At 50.5% G+C, this 25,172-nt stretch overlaps 1 long non-coding RNA gene across 2 annotated transcripts in view; it reads right to left on the reverse strand.

The window, feature by feature from the left end:
- The window catches only part of LOC140392338 (uncharacterized), a 108,718-nt gene that overhangs the window by 67,554 nt on the left and 15,992 nt on the right, over window positions 1-25,172 (reverse strand). For both annotated transcript variants that reach the window (XR_011935294.1, XR_011935295.1), the window contains exons 2-3: window positions 23,533-23,824; window positions 22,028-22,098 (exon numbers count right to left, since the gene is read on the reverse strand). This is a non-coding gene — a long non-coding RNA (uncharacterized lncRNA). The remainder of the gene's footprint in view (window positions 1-22,027; window positions 22,099-23,532; window positions 23,825-25,172) is intronic.

Genomic DNA, 25,172 nt, shown 5'->3' on the forward strand with positions numbered 1-25,172 from the left:
GCCTGCCGATATTCTCCCTTCCGGATGGGCCGAAGTCCCGTCGACGTGATGACCGTTCACGTCGACGTGAATCAAACCTCCTTTTCATCGGCGTGACCCGGTGCTCCAAGCTCACGCCGACCAGCGTGGAGGTGAGGGGGGTTGGCTCTGGGCAGGAAATGGCGTGGCCGCAGACTGATTGCGTGAGGAGAGGTGTGTCTCGGCTTGTGTGTGTGTGTGTGCGGCGGGGGGGGTGGTTAGAGTAGGCTGGGCTCCGGGGGAGTGCCGGGAGGGGGTCCGTGCCGGGGTGGAGGTTGGGGGGGGGGGGGTCCGTGCCGGGGTGGAGGTTGGGGGGGGGGGTCCGTGCCGGGGTGGAGGTTGGAGGGGGGGTCCGTGCCGGGGTGGAGGTTGGGTGTTCGGGGGGGTCCGTGCTGGGGTGGAGGTTGGGGAGGGGGTCCGTGCCAGGGTGGAGGTTGGGGGGGGGGGTCCGTGCTGGGGTGGAGGTTGGGGGTTGGGGGGGGGTCCGTGCCGGGGTGGAGGTTGGGGGGGGGGGCTCCGTGCCGGGGTGGAGGTTGGGGGGGGGTCCGTGCTGGGGTGGAGGTTGGGGAGGGGGTCCGTGCCGGGGTGGAGGTTGGGGGGGGTCCGTGCCGGGGTGGAGGTTGGGGGTTGGCGGGGGTCCGTGCTGGGGTGGAGGTTGGGGAGGGGGTCCGTGCCGGGGTGGAGGTTGGGGGGGGGGGGGTCCGTGCCGGGGTGGAGGTTGGGGGGGGGTCCGTGCTGGGGTGGAGGTTGGGGGGGGGCTCCGTGCCGGGGTGGAGGTTGGGGGTTGGGGGGCGTTCCGTGCTGGGGTGGAGGTTGAGGAGGGTGTCCGTGCCGGGGTGGAGGTTGGGGGTCTGTGCCGGGGTGGAGGTTGGGGGGGGTTCGTTCTGGGGTGGAGGTTGGGGAGGGGGTCCGTGCCGGGGTGGAGGTTGGGGGGGGGGGGGGTCCGTGCCGGGGTGGAGGTTGGGGGTTGGGGGGGGTCCGTGCTGGGGTGGAGGTTGGGGGCGGGGGGGTCCGTGCCGGGGTGGAGGTTGGGGGGGTCCGTGCTGGGGTGGAGTTTGGGGAGGGGGTCCGTGCCGGGGTGGAGGTTGGGGGGGGTCCGTGCCGAGGAGGTTGATGGGAGGGCAAGTGAGTTGGTCCACCTGGCCAGGTGCCAGCCTCCAACAGTTGGACCCATGCGGTCCATGCCACCTGGCTGGGGGGAGGAGGGGATATGGGCAATGATGACATGTCGTCGTTCCCCTCCCCCCCACCAGGCCGTCATGTTTTCAGATCATCCAGCGATGTTGGCCGCCGTGGTGGCAGCCGCTCATGTCTATGTTGCCCTGGATGAGGAGGAGGAGGAGGAGGAGCGTGCCAGAGAGGCGGCGCAGGCTGCCGCAGAGGGGCAGGCGGCAGCCGCCCAGGCTGGAGGGACACCTGACCGACAGGACGAGGAGGGGGAGGAGGACGTCGCAGTCCCACGGCAACGGAGGCACCCGAGGGCGCCCCGTGTGTACCGGCCCCGGCAGTCATACCAGGACCTCACGGACCGGGAATGCAGGAGGAGACTCCGGATGAGCCGGGAAACCGTGGCACACATCTGCCACCTGCTGGCACACCTGTCACCGCGTGGCACTGGCGGGGGACACCCTCTCCCCGTGTCCGTCAAGGTTACGGTGGCCCTGAACTTTTATGCAACGGGGTCATTCCAGGCATCGAGTGGGGACCTGTCCGGCATATCGCAGACATCGGTGCACCGGTGCATCCGGGCAGTGACAGATGCCCTTTATGCCATGGCGCACCGCTACATCCGCTTCCCCGTGGACCGGGCCAGCCAAGATGCCCGGGCCGTGGGCTTTTCTGCCGTGGCCGGGTTCCCCATGGTCCAGGGCGCGATCGATGGGATGCACGTCGCCGTGCGGCCACCTGCAGATAACAGGGCCGTGTTCACTAATAGGAAGGGGACCTATTCGATGAACGTACAGGTGGTCTGCGACCACCGCATGATGATCTTGCACGTCTGCGCCCGTCACCCAGGCAGTGTACACGACTCATTCGTGTTGTCGCGGTCATCCATCCCCGGCATGTACGAGGGACGCCATCCCCGGCTGAGGGGCTGGTTGCTGGGCGACAGGGGCTACCCATTGCGATCGTGGCTGATGACGCCTATACGGAGGCCACGCAATGAGGCGGAGAACCGCTACAATGATGCCCATGTAGCGACAAGGGGAGTGATCGAGAGGTGCTTTGGCGTGCTGAAGATGCGTTTCAGGTGCCTGGACCACTCTGGGGGCGCCCTCCAGTATCGGTCAGATAGGGTCGGCCGCATTATTGTGGTGTGCTGCGTCCTGCACAACATAGCCCAGCAGAGGGGCGATGTGCCGCAGGCAGAGGAGGGCGGAGTGGAGGAGCAGCAGGAAGAGGCCCAGTCCTCCCCAGATGAGGGGGATGGGGGCAATGGTCAGGGCAGACGGGGTAGACACAGGCGGGTGGCTGTCCACCGTTACCGGCTGGCCCAGCGGGCACGGGACAGACTGATAGCCGCCCGCTTCACTGACTAGATGGGCGTGGGAATCGGGTAGTATGGCCACAGACCGCACACCATGGCAACAGCCGACCACCCACACCCCCCACCCATCCACCCACCCAGCACCCTCACCCCCCTCCCCAACCCCACCCACCCCACCCGCATGCACACCACCCCCCCCCCCCCATTGCCGATCCACCGGCGGCACAACGGGCCGGGCTCACACAGTTGCGGGTGGACGCGTGTCTATCGCAGGCCATGGAGGATGATGACAACCCGCCCTGCGATGAGCTTCTGGCTCTACATCGTTGGACTATGTCTGACCCATGGCCACAGTACCACCATCCACCCGGACCATCCCTGCATGCGGCTGTGACACTGCAGCGCAGGGTCCTGTCCTCTGCCCGGGGGGATGTTGATGGCGGCCCAGAGGTAAGGGGGCAGACTCACCTGGGGCTGAGGTAAGACCACCCCTCACACACACACTTGCGCTCAATGTACATGACACGCCCGCACACTTTGGACAGAGCACAAAGGCAGCTTCGGTAGGTGTAACATTGACTTTAATAACCAAAGGAATTCATGCACGTGCCCTAGCCCCTAAAACTCATCTGTGCCCTGCACCCGTGCCAACTTACTCAGTGTCTAATTGTTTGGCCTTACGGGCCCTTTGACTACGTCTACGTGGTTCCCCAGACGGTACAGCAGAACTGGAGGTGGACTCCTGTGATTCCTGCCCTCTGACACTGGATCCCTTTGGCGGCCGTTTCCTGGGGCGTCCTGGCCTAGATGGGCCAGGCTGCGGCCCGGGCGACTGGGATGGCGAGCTGCCAGCCTGTCCTGCCCGTTGCCCACCCGATGCACCTGGGACGGAAGGGGGGGAGTCCGAGGTGTCGCGGTGTACCGGGACCTCCCCTACAGAGGGAGCCGGGAAGGACCACACCACCTCCTCCTCCCTCGGGGTGCCCGATGGCCCCCAGGCCTCTACATGGGTGGGGGATGCGAACGGACTGGCCATCCGACGCCCCCCCGACATCTGACGCTGCCAGTCCTGGAGGCCCGTGCTGGTATCGACAGGGGTCTGCAGGTTTGCAGCCATGGAGCCCAGGGTGTTGGCAAACCCTGTCTGTGACAGTGCGACGCCGGCTCGCACATGGCCACTGGGGCCGATGCCCTCAGCGATGGCCTGCTGAGACTGGGCCATGGCCTGCTGAGACTGGGCCATGGCCTGCTGAGACTGGGTCATGGCCTGCAGAGACTGGGCTATGGCGTTGAGCGCCTCTGCCATCTGGCGCTGGCACTGGCTCATGGCCTCCTGTGAGAGGGCAGCCATTTCCTGGGCCACAGACGCCGCCTGCACGGAAGGCCCCAGGCCTCGCAAACCGTTCCCCATGTCTGACACCGTCGCAACCATTGCCTCCACCGCGGACGCCACCCGTGCGGTGTCAGCCTGGGTGGCACGCATGACCGGGACCACTCCCAGCTCCTGGACGCGGGTGGACTCCTCCACCTGCGACCGCAGCCGCCGCAAGCCGCCCGTCACCCTCTTCGCTCGTCTCCGGGTCGGTGGTTGCATCGGATCTATGTGTGGGTGTGGTAACTGCAGGAACCCGGGATCCATCTGGGCGGCAGATGTTCGCTTGGCCTGGGCTGCCCTCCGACCGCCGGGTCCCTCTGCTGCTCCTACCTCCACCTGCTGTACCGGGACGGCTGTGTTGTGCGCACCAGTGAGTGTACCAGACGCCTCATCACTAAAGTGCCCAACCGTGGTGAGTGTTTCTGCGATGGTGGAGGGTGTTGGTGACAGCAGTGGCGTTGTGTCGTGCTCTTCGGCCCACTCTGAGTCCATGGCACTTTGGGGTGGGGGTTCGTCTCCACCCATCCACTCTGAGTCACTGTCCGGTATTTCATCTTCCTGGGTAGTGCTGTCCCGGGTAGTGCTGTCCCGGGTAGGGGTGTCCTGGGTAGTGCTGTCCCAGGTAGGGGTGTCCTGGGTAGTGCTGTCCCGAGTAGGGGTGTCCTGGGTAGTGGTGTCCTGGGTAGTGGTGTCCTGGGTAGTGGTGTCCTGGGCAGTGGTGTCCTGGCTCGGATGTGACGGGGGCCTGTGGCTGCCCCCCTCATCGCTGGGTGGTCGCTCCCGCACGTGACGGGGGTGTCGTCTCCCTGTTGCTCCAGGTCTCTCCGTCTCCCGTGGTGTGCGAGGGGCATCCTGCGGGCGTCGCATGCTGGAGGGTCCGGGTCTCTCCGTCTCCCGTGGTCTCCGAGGGGCATCCTGCGGGCGTCGCATGCTGGAGGGTCCGGGTCTCTCCGTCTCCCGTGGTCACCGAGGGGCATCCTGCGGGCGTTGCATGCTGGAGGGTCCGGGTCTCTCCGTCTCCCGTGGTCTCCGAGGGGCATCCTGCAGGCGTCGCATGCTGGAGGGTGCGGGTCTCTCCGTCTCCCGTGGTCTCCGAGGGGCATCCTGCGGGCGTCGCATGCTGGAGGGTGCGGGTCTCTCCGTCTCCTGTGGTCTCCGAGGGGCATCCTGCGGGCGTCGCATGCTGGAGGGTGCGGGTCTCTCCGTCTCCTGTGGTCTCCGAGGGGCATCCTGCGGGTGGTGTGCATCTGTGGGGATGGGTGCCTGGACGTTTGGTCCTGCGATACACAATGAAGCATGCATGGTTAGACATCAGGCAGTGATCAGGTGATACGGGGAGGGGGATATAGGGGAGGGGGGATATGGGGACGGGCTGTCGGTGGCTCACTTGCTGGTGGGCCCCCGACCTCTGCATCAGCAACCTCCTGGTCCTCAGGTCCGCCAGCCAGTTCCAGGGCCCTTTCCTCGTGTACGGTCAGTGGCCTCTCATCAGCGGGCCCTCCTCCAGTTCCTCACATGCTCCCTATTGTTGTGTGCGCGCTTCTCCTGTGGGGGGGGGGGGGGGGGGGGGGGTGGTGGCAGGGGTAAAAGGCGACAGTGTTAGGCAGGTATATGAATGCACGCCATCGGTTGCGCGTGCATTGCAGAGGTTAAGGTTAGGGCTGGATTCACTTGGGGATATGGGGGATGGGGGGATATGGGGGAGGGGGGATATGGGGAGGGGGGATATGGGGGAGGTGGGATATGGGGGAGGGGGGATATGGGGGAGGGGGGATTTGGGGGATATGGGGAGGAGGATATGGGGGATATGGGGGAGGGGGGGATATGGGGGAGGGGGGATATGGGGGAGGGGGGATATGGGGAGGCTCACCATGCCTGCTCTGACGAGGTCGTTCACCTTCTTGTGGCACTGGGTGCCTGTCCGTGGTGTCAGGGCCACAGCGGTGACGGCCTCTGCCACTTCCCTCCACAGACGCCGGCTGTGGCGTGGGGCAACTCTGCGGCCGTGCCCGGGATACAGGGCGTCCCTCCTCTGCTCCACCGCGTCCAGGAGTGCCTCCACATCGCGTGACTCGAACCTCGGGGCTGAGCGACGGCCAGCCATCCAGTCGGGTGTTGCGGTCGGGTGTTCCGGTCAGGTGGGGGGGGAGCAGCGCGGCCTTATGAGCCGTCACGCCGTGCAGCGCGTATGACGCTGCACGGCGTGAACCACTGCGCAAGCGCGGATCCCGTTACGTCGCTGCTAGCCCATTTCGGGCCGGAGACTATCGACCCATTTTTCTGACGTGACGCAAGTGGGATTTGCGCCGTTTTTTGCGCCGATCGGCGGACTTTCCGCCGATAACGGAGAATTTCGCCCCAGATCTCCAAATTGGAAAATTATACATTCCCCCACATTACTACCCTTCACATACCAAACATCAATCATTCAACAATTAACGTTTCAGTTGGGGGGCAGCTGTTTCTTTAACTCTGAGAGGTGTACCTTGCGAATACAGGCTTGCTACCTGTTCAAAATACTACATTCTTCGGTCCCTTATATGTTTCCACAGGACCAAGTCTTGAACAGCAATGGTTCAAGAAGGCAGTTAACCATCACCATCTTAAGGACAATTAGGGATGGGTAATAAATGCTGGCCTTCCCAGTAATAACCACATCCCGTGAAGGAATAAAAAATATTAATAGATTTGATTCAACTTTGAGAAATCTAGTTCCTGGACAGCTGACATGTCCATGGGAAAAGTGGATTTCCTAGGCTGGGCAATTTTGTAAATTTTCAGCTGTCATACCAATAGTGAAACAAACACTAATGTTACAGTGAAAAAACTACACTCAAATATGAGGATTAACATTCCTGCTATAATATTCACCACTACCTACCAACACACTTGAAAGAGAACTTTAATTAATATTTAAACATTTTTATCACCCTACTTGCCAATATAAACCCATTCTCCCTTCTTTCTTGATCACTCATTCTTATTATATTGTATTTCACTTTAATTTTGTTACCTCCCTATTCTCAATTTCCCAAAAATTCCAAATTTTATGCTGTGCTTTTATCTTCTCATTCAGAGGATACACTCTCACCTCTAAATTGAAAGATTGTGGATTCAAGTCTCACCCAACGTCTTGGCCTTGGGCAGCGACATGGTATTGAGGGGAAACAGCTTTTTGGAGGTTTAACTTATCCTTTGAATACAGGCATTGCGAGCATTTATTGATCATCTCCATCTGAGCTGGTATGACAGAAAGCAATTAAGAGTCAACAATGTTGGTGCATGGTTGAAGTCACACTAAGACCAGGCTGGCTGAGGATGACAGCTTTTCTTCCCAAAAGGACATGCCTGAATCAGCTGAGATTTTATAAAACAATTGACAGCTTCATGGTGACTTTTACTGATATCAGCTTTTGATTTCCAGAATTCAAATTCTTAAACTGCAATGCTAGGATTTGAACTCACATTCTCTGGATTATTAATGTAGGCCTTTGACTTGTCCAGCAACAGGATGATTACGCTATCACATCTTGTACAAAACTTAGAAAAGGTGTCAATGTCCGGCTTAACTGGACATTAAAGATCCCATGGAGCTATTCAAGAGGAAAACGAATTGCTCAATCACTTATGTGGGATCTTGCTATAACAGTTTGCTTCCCTGACTAACAACCGTGTCTACACTTCAAAAGGAATAAATTGTCTATAAAGTGCTTTGGGATGTCCTGAGGATGCTAAGGTTCAAAGGTTATTTTATTCTTCTGTTTGCTGTAGAGTTTGCAGATGCGAGCAACATTAAGAAAATTGTTGGCAGGGGTTTTCAGATGTCATGTCCACGGGGTTAAAAACAAGGGTGGCGCTGAGTCCAGAGGTGGCGATTTTCGGCATGTCAGAAGACCCGGGAATCCAGGAGGAGAAAGAGGCGGATGCTCTGGCCTTCGCTTCCCTGGTAGCCCAGAGACGGATACTGCTAGCTTGGAGGGACTCAAAGCCCCCGAAGTTGGAGACCTGGCTATCAGGCATGGCTAACTTTCTTTGTTTGGAGAAAATCAAGTTCGCCTTGAGAGGGTCACTGTAAGCGTTCGCCCAGAGGTGGCAACCATTCGTCGACTTTGATGTGTTGGCTACTCTGCTACACAGACGAACCAACACGGTTGCGAATGGTACAACTCAGTTTTATTACTAACATTTATTTACAGTGGTAAACTGGTTACTGAGGTTCGATCATAACCCTTGAATCTGTGGACCTATTCCTAATACTATCTTGGAGTGGCACTCAGCACATGGTGGATGTCTGAATGGCTTGCTGTGAGCTCTGTGCCCTGAGCTGTCTCCTGCTGGAATGCCCAGGAAGTGTCGTGTTCCCTGTTTTGTACTGTGTATGCTCTTGCCTGTGATTGGCTGTGGTGTTGTGTGTATTTTGATTGGTCCGTTGATCTGTCCATCAGTATGTCTGTATATTTGTACCATGATGTTTACCTGAATATCATGACAGACTTCTTCGCGGAAAATTAATTGTCAGCATGGGGGGGAGGGGGTTAGTTTAGTTTAGAGTAGGGGGTTAATAAAGGTGGGACCTGTAAGGGAGGGAGATGGCTTTTGCACTATGTTTATCGTTTCATGTACATTGTTTCTTGTGTTGTTATAATGCCAAAAAATACTTCAATAAAATGTTTGTTAAAAAAAAACATTAAGAAAATTGGTTTTGTTTGCTAAAAATGGACTGCCACGTTGATTATTTGAACTTATCAAAAGCCTGAGGAGTGCACATGTATCATTGGTGCACTCTTCCACATCTGGTGCGGGATTCTCTGCAATCGGCGCGATGTCCGCCGACCGGCACCAGAAACGGTGCGAATCAGTCCGGCATCGCGCCGCCCCAAAGGTGCGGAATTCTCCGCATCTTGAGGGGCCGAGCCCTCACCTTGAGGGGCTAGGCCCGCGGCGGACTGATTTCCGCCCCGCCAGCTGGCGGGAAAGGCCATTGGTGCCCCGCCAGCTGGCGCGGAAATGTCTTTGCCGTGCGGCGCATGCGCGGGAGCGTCAGCGGCTGCTCACGGCATCCCCGCGCATGCGCAGTGGAGCGGGTCTCTTCCGCCTCCGCCATAGTGGAGACCATGGCGAAGGCGGAAGGAAAAGAGTGCCCCCACGGCACAGGCCCGCCCGCGGATCGTTGGGCCCCGATCGCGGGCCAGGCCACCGGGGGGACACCCGCCGGGGCCAAATCGCCCTGCGCCGCCTTGTCCCGCCAGTAAGAGAGGTGGTTTGGTTGTCGCCGGCGGGACAGGCATTCCAGCAGCGGGAATTCGGCCCATCGCAGGCCAGAGAATCGCCGGGGGGGGGGGCCGCCAACCAGCGCGGTGCGATTCCCACCCCCGCCGAATATCCGGTGGCGGAGAATTCGGCAACCGATGGGGGCGGGATTCACGCCAGCCCCCGGCGATTCTCCGACCCGGCGGGGGATCGGAGAATCCCGCCCCTGATTTGTAAAGGATACCAAGAAAATTCCCACCAGAGTAAAGCATACAGAGTACAAAGGAATAAATACAGAATAACCACTAAGTGCTGAGTCTAGGATGCCTCAGCACATATTACAATGGGAAATTGCGGTGTATGATCCTTTAGGGTCCCAACTGAGATCCTCCATCACATTTGCTCACTTAGGGGACAACAGGGACAGTGAAGTCTCAGCTGGTCCACAAAACACTTGCCTCCAGGCTCATCCTGTTTTGCTTTCTAATATTATAAAAGTTAGCTGGGGCAAGGGGCTGAGATGATGTTAAAACAGTAGCGTTTTCCAGGGCTGTTATTATTATTTCAAATGATTGATTTTGTAGGACTCCTCTGCCCGCTCAATCTCATCCATCTCATGCCAATTGATAAATGCCTGGTGTGGTGCTGAATCATACAGACAAGCTTGGTTCAAGTTTCAAAGCTTGGTCGGTCTTGGGTTCGTCAATTTCAGCTAAGAAGTAGTAATAAGTACAATGCAATTAGTCTCAGCATTTCAGGGTTGGAGGGGATCCCGCAATATCGATATCTAGCAACTAACAACTGCTGAAAATGTGATGTGGGTTACAGGTGAGGACAGGTTCAGGCGGTTCTATAACATAGACCCAACCTTTATGCTCACAATTCTGTCCATTTCATGAGTGAAAAAGATTGACTCTAATCAGGTGAGGGGGTTAGGAAGTTGCCAGGACATCTGGAATTCTGTTTTGATGTGAATGAGTGCTTTTGGTGAGGAACAGAGAAGGAGGCAAACTACAGTCAATGTGTGACCCATTCTTATTATTTTAAGTTCCACAACCCTTCCGCCTCTCACCTTTCTCTTCTCTTTTCAATACCTCATCAGAACCTAAGGTTTTGGGTCCCCTCCCCAAATCTTTCCATTCCTGGCTTGACATACATTTAGCTGTGAAGTATCTTGGGATTTTGTTTAACATTAAAGGCATTATGTAAATACAAGTTGCTTTCAAAGTAATTTTCAATTTGATTCAGTCTCTGGTGTTAAGATAATAAATATATTTCACATCAAAGCAGGAAAGGCTTGATGTAGCACTTTTCACAACCATCAGATGCCTCAAAACACTTGCAGCCAATGAAGTATTTTTCACTGCAAACACCCACAAACAGCAATAGGATCATTGTTTTGATGTTGTTGCTGAGCTTTTTAAAAATTAATTTATGGGATGTGGGTGTCGTTGGTTAGGCCAGCATTGATTGTCCATCCCTAGTTGCCCTTCAGAAGGTGGTGGGGAGCTGCCTTCTTGAACCACTGCCATCCTTGAGGTTTGGTACACCCATAGTGCTGTTCGGGATGGAGTTTCAAGATGTTACCTCAGTGACAGCGAAGGAACGGTGATATATTTCCAAGTCAGGATGAGTGACTTGGAGAGGAACCACCAGGTGGTGGGGTTCCCAGTTTTCTGCTGGTCTTGTCCTTTTAGATAGGGGAGATAAAAGAAGAGGAGAAATAGCATAGAACATAGAACATAGAACATTTCAGCGCAGTACAGGCCCTTCGGCCCTCGATGTTGCGCCGACCTGTGAAACCATTCTAAAGCCCATTTACACTATTCCCTTATCGTCCATATGTCTATCCAATGACCATTTGAATACCCTTAGTGTTGGCGAGTCCACTACTGTTGCAGGCAGGGCATTCCACACACTTACTACTCTCTGAGTAAAGAACCTACCTCTAACGTCGGTCTTATATCTATCTCCCCTCAATTTAAAGCTATGTCCCCTCGTACTAGACATCACCATCCGAGGAAAAAGGCTCTCACTGTCCACCCTATTCAATCCTCTGATCATCTTGTATGCCTCAATTAAGTCACCTCTTAACCTTCTTCTGTCTAACGAAAACAGCCTCAGTTCCCTCAGCCTTTCCTCATAAGATCTTCCCTCCATACCAGGCAACATTCTGGTCAATCTCCTCTGCACCCTTTCCAATGCTTCCACATCCTTCCTATAATGCGGCGACCAGAATTGCACGCAATACTCCAAATGCGGCCGCACCAGAGTTTTGTACAGCTGCAACATGACCTCATGGCTCCAAAACTCAATCCCTCTATCAATAAAAGCTAACACACCGTACGCTTTCTTAACAACCCTCTCAACCTGAGTGGCAACATTCAGGGATCCATGTACATGGACACCGAGATCTCTCTGCTCATCCACACTGCCAAGAATCTTACCATTAGCCCAGTACTCTGTCTTCCTGTTATTCCTTCCAAAATGAATCACCTCACACTTTTCTGCATTAAACTCCATTTGCCACCTCTCAGCCCAGCGCTGCAGCTTATCTATGTCCCTCTGTAACTTGTAACATCCTTCCGCACTGTCCACAACTCTACCGACTTTAGTGTCATCTGCAAATTTACTCACCCATCCTTCTACGCCCTCCTCCAGGTCATTTATAAAAATGATAAACAGCAGTGGCCCCAAAACAGATCCTTGTGGTACACCACTAGTAACTGGACTCCAGTCTGAACACTTCCCATCAACCACAATCCTTTGTCTTCTTCCAGCTAGCCAATTTCTGATCCAAACTGCTAAATCTCCCTGAATCCCATGCTTCCGTATGGTCGTGGGTTTTGAAGGTGCTGCCTAAGAAACCTTGTAAGTTACTGCAGTGCATTTTGTAGATGGTACACATGGCTGCCACTGTTCGTCAGTGGTGGAGGGTTTGAATGTTTGTGGAAGGGGGAGCAATCAAGCGGGCTGCTTTGCCCTGGATGGTGTTGAGCTTCTTGAGTGCTGTTGGAGCTGCACTCCTACAAAGAACAAAGAAATGTACAGCACAGGAACAGGCCCTTCGGCCCTCCAAGCCCGTGCCGACCATGCTGCCTGACTAAACTACAATCTTCTACATTTCCTGGGTCCGTATCCTTCTATTCCCATCCTATTCATATATTTGTCAAGATGCCCCTTAAATGTCCCTATCGTCCCTGCTTCCACTACCTCCTCCGGTAGCGAGTTCCAGGCACCCACTACCCTCTGCGTAAAAAACTTGCCTCGTACATCTACTCTAAACCTTGCCCCTCTCACCTTAAACCTATGCCCCCTAGTAATTGACACCTCTACCCTGGGGAAAAGCCTCTGACTATCCACTCTGTCTATGCCCCTCATAATTTTGTATACCTCTATCAGGTCTCCCCTCAACCTCCTTCGTTCCAGTGAGAACAAACCGAGTTTATTCAACCGCTCCTCATAGCTAATGCCCTCCATACCAGGCAACATTCTGGTAAATCTCTTCTGCACCCTCTCTAAAGCCTCCACATCCTTCTGGTAGTGTTGCGACCAGAATTGAACACTATACTCCAAGTGTGGCCTAACTAAGGTTCTATACAGCTGCAACATGACTTGCCAATTCTTATACTCAATGCCCCGGCCAATGAAGGCAAGCATGCCGTATGCCTTCTTGACTACCTTCTCCACCTGTGTTGCCCCTTTCAATGACCTGTGGACCTGTACTCCTAGATCTCTTTGACTTTCAATACTCTTGAGGGTTCTACCATTCACTGTATATTCCCTACCTGCATTAGACCTTCCAAAATGCATTACCTCACATTTGTCCGGATTAAACTCCATCTGCCATCTCTCCGCCCAAGTCTCCAGACAATCTAAATCCTGCTGTATCCTCCGACAGTCCTCATCGCTATCCGCAATTCCACCAACCTTTGTGTCGTCTGCAAACTTACTAATCAGACCAGTTACATTTTCCTCCAAATCATTTATATATACTACAAACAGCAAAGGTCCCAGCACTGATCCCTGTGGAACACCACTGGTCACAGCCCTCCAATTAGAAAAGCATCCCTCCATTGCTACTCTCTGCCTTCTATGGCCTAGCCAGTTCTGTATCCACCTTGCCAGCTCACCCCTGATCCCGTGTGACTTCACCTTTTGTACTAGTCTACCATGAGGGACCTTGTCAAAGGCCTTACTGAAGTCCATATAGACAACATCTACTGCCCTACCTGCATCAATCATCTTAGTGACCTCCTCGAAAAACTCTATCAAGTTAGTGAGACACGACCTCCCCTTCACAAAACCGTGCTGCCTCTCACTAATACGTCCATTTGCTTCCAAATGGGAGTAGATCCTGTCTCGAAGAATTCTCTCCAGTAATTTCCCTACCACTGAAGTAAGGCTCACCGGCCTGTAGTTCCCGGGATTATCCTTGCTACCCTTCTTAAACAGAGGAACAACATTGGCTATTCTCCAGTCCTCCGGGACATCCCCTGAAGACAGCGAGGATCCAAAGATTTCTGTCAAGGCCTCAGCAATTTCCTCTCCAGCTTCCTTCAGTATTCTGGGGTAGATCCCATCAGGCCCTGGGGACTTATCTACCTTAATATTTTTTAAGACACCCAACACCTCGTCTTTTTGGATCACAATGTGACCCAGGCTATCTACACCCCCTTCTCCGGACTCAACATCTACCAATTCCTTCTCTTTGGTGAATACTGATGCAAAGTATTCATTTAGTACCTCGCCCATTTCCTCTGGCTCCACACATAGATTCCCTTGCCTATCCTTCAGTGGGCCAACCCTTTCCCTGGCTACCCTCTTGCTTTTTATGTACGTGTAAAAAGCCTTGGGATTTTCCTTAACCCTATTTGCCAATGACTTTTCGTGACCCCTTCTAGCCCTCCTGACTCCTAGCTTAAGTTCCTTCCTACTTTCCTTATATTCCACGCAGGCTTCGTCTGTTCCCAGCCTTTTAGCCCTGACAAATGCCTCCTTTTTCTTTTTGACGAGGCCTACAATATCACTCGTCATCCAAGGTTCCCGAAAATTGCCGTATTTATCTTTCTTCCTCACAGGAACATGCCGGTCCTGTATTCCTTTCAACTGACACTTGAAAGCCTCCCACATGTCAGATGTTGATTTGCCCTCAAACATCCGCCCCCAATCTATGTTCTTCAGTTCCTGCCTAATATTGTTATAATTAGCCTTCCCCCAATTTAGCACATTCATCCTCGGACCACTCTTATCCTTGTCCACCAGTACTTTAAAACTTACTGAATTGTGGTCACTGTTACCGAAATGCTCCCCTACTGAAACATCTACCACCTGGCCGGGCTCATTCCCCAATACCAGGTCCAGTACCGCCCCTTCCCTAGTTGGACTGTCTACATATTGTTTTAAGAAGCCCTCCTGGATGCTCCTTACAAACTCCGCCCCGTCTAAGCCCCTGGCACTAAGTGAGTCCCAGTCAATATTGGGGAAGTTGAAGTCTCCCATCACCACAACCCTGTTGTTTTTACTTCTAGGCAAGTGGAGACTATTCCATTACACTCCTGAATTGTGCCTTTGAGATGGTGGACAGGCTTTGGGGGGTCAAGAGGTGAGTTACTCGCCGTAAGATTCCTAGCTTTTGACCTGCCCTGGTAGCCACAGTATTAAAATGGCTAATCCAGTTCAGTTTCTGATCAATGGTAACCCCCAGAATGTTGATTGTGGGGGATTCAGTGATGGTAATGCCATTGAATGTCATGGGGCGGTGGTTAGATCCACTCTTGTCGGAGATGGTCACTTCCTGGCACTTGTGTGGCGCAAATGTAATTTGCCACTTGTCAGCCCAAGCCTGGATATTGTCCACGTATTGCTGCATTAGAGATGGACTGCTTCATTATCTGAGGAGTCGTGAATGGTGCTGAACATTGTGCAGTCATTTGCGAACATCCCCACTTCTGATCTTATGATGAAAGGAAGGTCATTGGTGAAGCAGCATGGTTGGGTCTAGGTACTATCCTGAGGAACTCCAGCAGTGATGTCCTGGTGCTGAGATGATGAACCTCCAACCACCACAACCATCTTCCTTTGTACCAGGTATGACTCCAGCCAGCGGAGAGTTTCCCCCCTGATTCCCATTCACTCCAGTTTAGCTGGGATTCTTGATGACATCCTCGGTCAAATGCTGCCTTGATGTCAAGGGCAGTCACTCTCACCTGACCTCTGGCATTCAGCTCTTTTGTTCATGTTTGAACCAAGGCTGTAATGAGGTCAGGAGCTGAGTGACCCTGGCAGAAACCAAACTGACCATCCTTGAGCAGGTTATTACTGAGTAAGTACCACTTGATAGCATTGTTAATTACTACTTCCATCACTGTGCTGATGATGGAGAACAGACTGATAGGGCGGTAATTGGCTGGTTGGATTTGTCCTATTTATTGTGTACATGACACACCTGGGCAATTGTCCACATTGCCGGGTAAATGCCAGTGTTGTAACTGCACTGGAACAGCTTGGCTAGGGGTCCGGCAAGTTCTGGAGCACAAGTCTTCAGTACTATTGTCAGAATATTGTCAGGGCCCATTGCCTTTGCAGTACCTTTAGTGAGGTTTTACTTACGCCATGCTTTCTCATTTTACTGAACCTTAATGAGACTTTGCTTCCCTATGACAGACTTAAAGAGCGCCAGTGTAGTTTAACTTCAAACAATTTATAAAGAATTATTTACAAAGACCACAGGGTAAACACATGATGGTGTTCAGAAAATACTATTCTGTACCTAGCTCTTTGGAAGCCTCTCAATCATCAGACTACTGATGTCACTCCTACATTATTAATATCACCATGGTCTCATTAACATATCCATTGACCCATTACTCTACAATAATGACCAAATAATTTGTTTTAATGTCAATTGAGGGATAAATATTGGCCACGACACCAGGGATAACTCTCTGCTCGTCTTCAAAATAGTGCCATGAGATCTTTTCCAACCACTTGAGCAGGGAGATGAGGTATCGGTTTAATGTTTCATCCAAAGATGGCATCTCTAACAGTGTTAATCTTGATCTTTGTATTCAAGTCCTGGAGTAAGACCTGAATCTAGAACCCTGAGATTCAGAGGTTGGAGTGCTACCAACTGAACATAAATCAATAACTTAATTATAATCTGTAATAATACAGCATGCGATTATTCAGAACTTACTTTATAAAATAAATATAAAGGGTGGGACGGAGGTGCAGTGGTTATCACTGCTACCTCACGCCGTGGAGGACCCGGGTTCAATCCCAGCTCCAGGTCGCTGTCCGTGTGGAGTTTGCACATTCTTCCCATGCCTGCGTGGGTCTCACCCTCACAACCCAAAAATGTGCAGGTTAGGTGGATTGGCCACACTAAATTGCCCCTTAATTGGAGAAATTAAAAAAAAATAAAACAAATCTCCATGACATTCATATCGCACATTATTAGATCAACAAACATGTTTAAGTGCTTCTCACGATCAATTATCTTTTGAAGTATGGAAATTTGTTACATTACCATTTTGTCATCTTGCATCTTTAATGTTGCACAACCAGCGACAAGCTGAACAAGTTATTCAGCTTATTAATTGGGTTTGTTAAAGGGGTAATGTAGGATATTAGGAAACCCCCAATATACCAATGGAATCTTCAATATCCACCTGAATAGATAAATGTGACCTCACTTCATCTGAAGGGGTTGCATCTTGTGGCTGTGCATATTCCACTCAAAACCATAATGGAGCATCAAGTTAGTTTATAAAAGTTTAAATTGATTTGGAAAGGATTGAAATTTGTTTGAACCTATTAGGTTTCAGTTCTGAAAGGGTTAGTGAAGTTTGTTCTCCTGCATTGTCTGGGTTCAACATATAACTAGATTATAGTGCTGTTGTCCTTAGTCCTATCTCAGCCTGCAAAACTACCATTAATAAAGCAACTCGCCTTCATGCACTAAGCAACAACACATTCATCAAGAGACCAATGAACTGTGTTGTACAGCTAAGATACATTACAGAGAATGGATTTTCCTTTACAAGCTCTTGATAGCATTTGATGACATTAGACTACACATTCTGCACGATTCAGTTTAATTATACATATGACCAACTTGAAGGTGAGGGTACCGAGTGCAAAAAGCAACATAAAGAAAGAAAGCGATGCACGCATTACCAAACTGTTTCATTTGTATTCCATCAAAAAAGATCGCAAAGTCTAGACATTCCAGTGACATTATATTTACTTAACTCAGTGTGACGTGACTGCCATTAGCTGTTGTGAAAATGTAAACCATTTTACACACTATGGCTGGATAATACATAAAGACATAATACATGCTGAAAACATTTTTCAGCTGTTTACGAAGCTTGTATGTTTAAGAGTAAAGAGAATTCTATTTTGTAACAGGAGTAAGTGATGTTTTTAAATTTAATCTCTTCATCACAACCCTTTTCAATTCTATCTTGATGTGTTGGGTGTTCTGGATCACATACAGGTCACCAACACTTGAAATAGTGCAACACTATTTTATTAAACCATTAACTGTTTAAACATACTCAGACTGTGGGTTGATAAGATACTAGCTTTAACTAAAGACATTTGCCTTGTCCTAACCAGTCGATGCACTCAGCACATGGTGAATGTCTGTGTTGCAGGCTGTGAGCTCTGTCCTCCTAGCTAGCTGCTACTCGAATGAGCGGGAACTCTGATGCCCCTTGTCTTTATAGTGCGTGTGCTCTCAATGGTGATTGGCTGCGGTGTTGTGTATGTTGATTGGTCCCACTGTGTGTCCATCAGTGTGTGTCTGCACCATGATATACTGGTGTATATTATGACATATCTTGCCCGACTAATCGTCAGTATTCTTCTACACGTCTCCTCCTCTAACTTTCAAAAATGTTGTCCCATATATATTCTTCCCCCTTTCTGCATTCTCATTGTGTCAAAATTAATACAAAGTACACAATATCCTACTTGAAATTCCTCTTTCCCAGAGGCCTAACTGCCAAACTCCACCTATCCTGCAAAATTGCCTTTTCACTGCATTCAACAGTTTTTCAACATCCAGGGCGCGAATCTCCGAGGCCCACGCCGGGCTGGAGAATCGCCGTGACTGCGCCACGCTGCCCCGACGCTGGCGCCCGATTCTCCGAGGTGCGGAGAATCAGTGCCATTTGCGCCGGCACATTTGCCGTTGGAAACGGCGGGGCCGCCGATTTTCCGGCCCGGAAGGGCCGAGCGGCCGCGCGGAAACGGCAGAGCCCGGCGGCGCCGTTCACCCCGGTCGCTGCCGGCGGGAACTCTGCGCGAAGGGTCTGGGGCTGCCTGTGGGGTGGGGAAAAGTGCTCCTTCACCGGGGGGGGAGGGGCCTCCAATGGGGTCTGGCCAGCGATCGGGGCTCACCAATCGGCGGGCCGGCCTCTCCACCCCGGGCCTACTTTCTTCCGTTTCCGGCCCCAGAACCGCTGCGCCATGTTTCGTCGGGGCTGGAGCGTTGAAGAAGTCGCCCGTGCATGCGCAGGTTGGCGCGGCCCAACTGCGCATGCGCGGGTTGGCGTGGCGCCCATTTGGAAGGGAGGCTGGAGTGGCGAGAACCACTCCAGCGCCATGCTGGCCCCCTGTGGGAGACAGAATCGGTCGTCCCCATGCCCGTTTCGCGCCATCATGAAACGCGACGGCGTTCACGACGGCGCGAACACAGAGATGCCGGCCCGGGATGGAACTGTGGGTTTTAAACGCCAGTCATGAATCTCCTATTGGACGGGCCTCCGGCTGTCCTGCCAGTCCATTAGACAACAAGTGAGATGGTGCTGTTCTAATATATCTGATGCCATTTGATTTCATTAAGGCCTAGAATACCCCTTGGTGAAAGTTGTGCTCGTATCAGAAAACAGGATTTCCAGTGTGCCATTCGTGCAAAAACGCTGTCATAGTTTCTCGATCGTAGTGTGGAGGGTTATGGAACCCATGCGGTGTATCTCCAACCATGAATCCACCAGGATCAGAAACATAGAACCTAGAAAAGACCCAGCAAAGCCTACCTGGACTGTGACCACTGGCGGCCCCCATAGGGAGGCCGAAGGAGGGAGTTTCTGGTTTTCTTGGCATGAATTGCACTGCCTCACCAAGTCAGCAATGTCTGAGTCGAGACTGTGTCACCAGATGTAGCTCCTAGCGAGCAGTTAAGCAACACCATGATTTTAAATTTCTCATCCTTGTTTCGAAACATCCCCATGGCCTCTTGTCTCCCTCTCTCCTCCAGTCCCACAACCTTCAGATATATCTCTGCTCTGCAGGTTCTGGGCTTATGAGCAATCCTAATTAACCATCGACGACCATGCATTCAGTTGCCAAAGCTTTAAGTTTGGAATTTCCTCCCTAAACCTTTCTTTTTCTCTTACTCTGTTCCATTTTAGACATTCCTTAAAACCTGTCACTTTGACTAAGATTTTGGTCATCTGCCCTAATATTTCCTAATATGTGGCATCGTGTCAGCTTTTCATGGCATTCCTGTGAAATACTTTAGGAAGTTTTGTTATGTTAAAGGTTGCATATAAATAAGATTTATTATGTTCTTGTTGTTGATATGCGTTACAATATAACACACAGCCATTTTATAATTAAAATTTTTCATAATCTTAGTCCGTTTCATACTGACAAGCTCGTCTGAATATTGGTGTTAGTTCATTTTCTTTCCTGTGATGTTTCCAATTGGTTACCATCGTTTCACAAATCATTTCAATAAACAAGTATTGTTCAGCAGTTGTCATAACTTGGTTGAATTTTTCACAACCTTAATTTAAATTCAAAGTAATTGCTTGTCACGCATTTAACTGAATATGCAAATTAATTCATCTATGTTTGTCTGAAGTTAGCTGGGGTCCTCTCCTCGGCCTAGTTAGAAATCTGCTTTAAACTGACTGTGGTAACACATATGTCAAAATACGTTCCTTACAGAAGTTGGAACAGCAGTCTGTTTTTTTAAACTGTTCATGTTCAGTGACCAAATTAAAAGGTTAAAATCCAACAGATTTGTTTCGAATCACTAGCTTTCGGAGCTGCGCTCCAAATTAAAAGGGAGAGTTACCAACTAGAATTAAACAAATGTATGTAAGTTTTATTGCAGTAAATGTGAAAACAGTTTGCAATTTTAAACCACCCAATTTTGGTTCAGGACACAATGATAAAGGAAACCCACTCAGGTATACGAGCACTGGGGAAGAGAATAAAAGAGGCTTTGAGTACCCAGTCCAATCAGAATCAGTGTTCCACTATCCAATGAGGGAATTATGGCCAAAAAATGGTTAGGTAGAAGTGAGAGGTATTTGGAAAAGACGGTAACCTTCATTCTCTCTATGTCATTTCATTCTACGTTTCATCTTCACTTAGCTCTGGCTGTAACTCATTCCGTTTCGAAGCTTCCATCAGTGTAACCCTCTTGTACACTTCTTACTGGAGGCCACACAGGAGCAGGGCAACTGACCTCCACTCAAAATAATGGCCTTTTCATTAAACAGTACTTGTGATCTTACCTTCTAGAAGATCCCTGTGAAAATGCCACTGAAATGGAAACTGTGCTGGATTTTGTGGGTAGGCCCAAGTTCACCAAGTCATGACCGGACGCGGGAGCCGCTGCTGCTTGAGAAGTGAGTGACCAGGAGGATGCAGGAAACCCTCAGCACACTACAGCCCACTAGGCCTTGGGCAACCAGAGGACAGCTGCCATGGTCACCTCAAGTCCTGAAGCAGCAAGATCAGCAGCCTATTCCCATCTCAGCTGGCAACACAGGGGAAGCATCCATCTGCAGACAAGTGGTACATTGAGCGAGTGGAAGCCCTTCATGTTCACAAAGACAGCTGGTGGGCCTGTGGGAGCCTTAAGGCATTATGTGCAGTGAATGACACTCTGCACCTGTGGAAATTCTGCAATGGCCCCAAAACCGATGGCTCACTTCGCTTGACTGTCTGTAAACAGATATATTGGCTAGTCTACTTGAACAAGGTAATGTTCACCATTGTGATGCATCAATATGCTGCAGATTGGGAGATTCCACATATATTTCCAATGGACCTCGAAAAGAACCAAAGGCATAGATGTTTAGTACCATGGCAACCTTCAGCACCATTGCTGGAATTGTGTGACTAGCATCATGAGATACAGGTTTGTGATGGCCTCCCTAGAGAGGCACAATCTTTGGTGACACTGGTACTTGGACATTTGAAGATAGCTCAACCTCTGACAGTAAACCCTCACTGCAGGGCTCATGTTCCCCTCTGCACCCTTCTCCTCTGTCCCAAACCTGAGGCTAGTGCTCCTAATAACCCATAGATTGCTGCTGTACAAGTACCTGTGGCTAAAGTTCTCTCCCTATCCTACTCACTAGAGATCTCAATGTCCAGGGCATGTGGGCATTCTCAGTTTCCAATAACACTTATCCAGTCACCTTCTCCCCACTGGCAGCATGCTCCTGAGTCCTGACATCTTTCCTCTCACTGATGACAGTGATATGCGATGCCCACACTACTCCACTCACTCTAGCAGGCCACGCTCGCTTACCTGATCTTTGTCAAGTGAAACTAGCACTGACCTCCTGACCTCCCACTTGCTTGTCACATCTACTTACTTAGCGGGGCTCTGAAGGCCCGTGCTTTCTTTTTTAAAAATATTTTCATTCAAACAAAATTTTCAATATTACAAATTAATCCCAACACAACACAACCCATCCCAACCCAGCTTTATACCAAAACTACCCGCCCCCAATCCTAAACGTAACCCCCCCCCCTCCCCCCCCCATAGATCTACGCCCCGATTTCTATCTACTTTCCGGGAAATGAAGAAATGAATACTTAAAGTAGCTTTCAGTTGCCAATATGATTGCCTCAATTACCTTTTCTGCTGCATTGAGGTGCACCTGCCATGTCCTCCTGCCATGCCGTCAGACCCTAGGAATATCCAGTTCTGAAACAAAGACATCAGACTTTTGTACCAACGTCTTCAGTCCAAGTATTCTGTTTCCCCGACCCCCACTCAACCCATCCCCCGGCCTTCAAAGAGCCAGAAAATTTATTTCCCTTCATCTGATTGCTGGGCTGTAAGCATAACATTGATTTCACAATCAGTTAGTAGATCACTGGTTAATATTGTCAGCCCATCAAACACTTCTGAGGAATGATTTTAAATCATTTGGAAATTTATTTGACAATCATTTCCAGACATTTACAATATAATCGCTCAGGATTATTGATAGTTCCAAATCATTAACACCAATTCAGACAAATTAATTAAGAAACTTGTTTTACTAAACTAATCATCCATAAACCAGCGAGTTTCGTGAAATAAATGTTTTGTATTTTCAATAAGAAATGAAGTTAAGATTATATTAAATTTAAATTTTCTGGTAAGCTAAAATTTTTCAATAGATTTTTTTGAAAGTTGTTATAATCTGAATAATGGTATAGAGTTCAATGATGCTATGTCTACTAACAGAAGCAAATTTCAGATTTTTATTTTACTGTGAATTGCTTTGCTTTTTAAGATAATGGATGAGATCATCCGGCTGTTTACACTGGCAGGCTGTTCCAGTTCTGCCGGTGGCACACCCCTGCCGTGCATTTCCTGGTGGAGTGGGGTAATTCACTGGAAAATCCCATTGACAACGGTGGGACCGGAAGATCCTGCCGTCGACCAAAGGCAGGCCACCTCCCGCCACTGAGAAACTCAGCATGGGGAGGCCAGAGAATGTCGCCTGATGGATCTCCGTGCAATGTACGTAATTGGTTATGAAAGGTTATCAGGGATAGGCAGGAATGTGGGGTTGAAGTTACAATCAGATCAGTTATGATCTTATTGAATGGCGGTGCAGGTTTGAGGGGCCGAGTGGCCTACTCCTTCACCTAATTCATATGTGCGTATGGATTTATGAGCTGCTTTGACATCTCCTGAGCGGTGAAAGGCAATAAATAAATGCAAGTCCTTGCTTTTTCTTTTGTACTGTCCAAGGGAAGGCTTTCTGTTCTTGATGCCCAAGAATAAACATTAAGCAAATCAAGTTAAGTACAACACAGTTAAATACAGAGTAAAGCTATTATTACTGTGTCCAAAAATTCAACCCAATCCCAACCTTAGAAGATACTACATACTCCCTCAGTGTCACATTTTTAAAAGTTTCCCACACCAGCAACCCCATGGCTCACGGCTCACCTGACTGAGATTGGCAATTCAATTCCAAACTACGGTCAATTTTGTTCTGTGCTCATTTGTCTATCAAAGAACTAGATTGAAACCCTTCATGGTTAATTCAAATAGCATTCAGCGAGAAATGTTATCCTTTCTGTAAAGATGTAAAGTTCAGAGGTGAAAATCCATGTCGAACCACTACTTTCTATTTCTTACCTCTGTTATATTTGGTCTGAAAATATTTCTGGTTAATGAGACCATTTAAGTAGTATCTTCATTCTTGTATGTGCTATAGTGATGGTCATCCCATTTAGGTAGCTGTACATCATGCATCATAGGTGAACATGTATGTGACAGTTTTTAAATATCTTTCTCCTTCACTGTAGTGAATATAGACTTATTCCAAGTGTTAAATTCAGTCTATAGTTTGTCAAAGATCCACTTTGTTTTGTAACTAATGTAATCAGCTGAGGCAGAAAGTCTTCATAGAGGGTCTGAGCTTGAGCACCTGGATCAAGAAGATAGCAAAAATAATTAAAATGGACAATAAATAAAAGATGCATTCTGTAATGCAACTTATGTACTGATAACATATTTGGACTTGTAAATTCTGCCACAGCACGCCTGTATTCCGGGGCTAAAAGTCCCAGTATAGCAGGTCGGAAATATATGCACATTTCCAGTCACACGTCCACAAGCTGCTCATGGTCAAGGGTTGGCGAAGGAGTTCTGATGAAAGATCATTCAACTGAAATGTTGGGTGCGATCTAACCAAATTCATTCAAAGTGTGATAGCGAGCGGGAAATGTTGGGAGTTTCCTGAAAGGCGACCTGGTGAGGACGTCTCCGGTATCTAATGTTAATTGTTTCACTTTTAAAAAAATTTAGAGTACCCAATTATTTTTTTTTCAATTAAGGGACAATTTAGCGTGGCCAATCCACCTAACCTGCACATCATTGGGTTGTGAGGGTGAAACCCACGCAGACATGGGGAGAATGTGCAAACTCCACATGGCTTAATTGGTTCACTTAACAAGGCCCCACGGGTATCACGCCGCAAATGACTGTCCCGCCGGATGATTCACCGAGACCACTCCCAGTAGCACCCCGCTAATGAGCGGGAGCAGCACTTAAACCGATCCCGCAGAACAGACCCCACACAGCATACTGCCATGCCACCAAGGAGACCTCCTCCAAGATTCGGAGATGCCGACCTGGCCAGACAGTTGGAAACATTGGAGTCCAGATGGTTTGCCTTGTTCCAAAGGACTCGGAGGGTCAGCCACAGGGCAGCCAGTGCCGCCTTTGAGGAAGTGGCAGCGGCCAGCAGCATGGGGAGTGTGACCAGGAAGACCGTCACCAAATGTTGCAAGAGGCTAAATTACCTCCACTGGCCACCCGGGTGAGTTGGCATTGGCCCACTGGCACTGGTCCTGCCCCCCCAATGACCTTGCACCTGGCACCGCCCCTGCCCAGCGTCATAACATGCGCCAGCCCACCCATGCCCAGCAATGGTGCCCACACCTGTTTCACCCCCACCCATGCACCCTCCCTCCCCGCGATGCATGAAATGTGTGGCTCACGGTGCCCTCTCTGTGACCCCACAGGAGACATTGGCCCACAACAGATGGGAGAGGGCCCAGGTGGGCGGTGGTGTGCCGGAAATCAGAGTCCTCACCTCCTACGGGGTATGGGTCACGGGGTGGCCGAGGACAGATCGGTCACTGACGTCGAGATTTGCCTCCGTCGCAGAAATGTGTATCCACCGGCTGCCACTCAGATGATTCCTAGAATTATCATAGAATTTACAGTGCAGAAGGAGGCCATTCAGCCCATCGAGTCTGCACCGGCTCTTG

The sequence above is a fragment of the Scyliorhinus torazame genome, chromosome 16, assembly GCF_047496885.1.
Source record: "Scyliorhinus torazame isolate Kashiwa2021f chromosome 16, sScyTor2.1, whole genome shotgun sequence".
Lineage (NCBI taxonomy): Eukaryota > Metazoa > Chordata > Chondrichthyes > Carcharhiniformes > Scyliorhinidae > Scyliorhinus > Scyliorhinus torazame.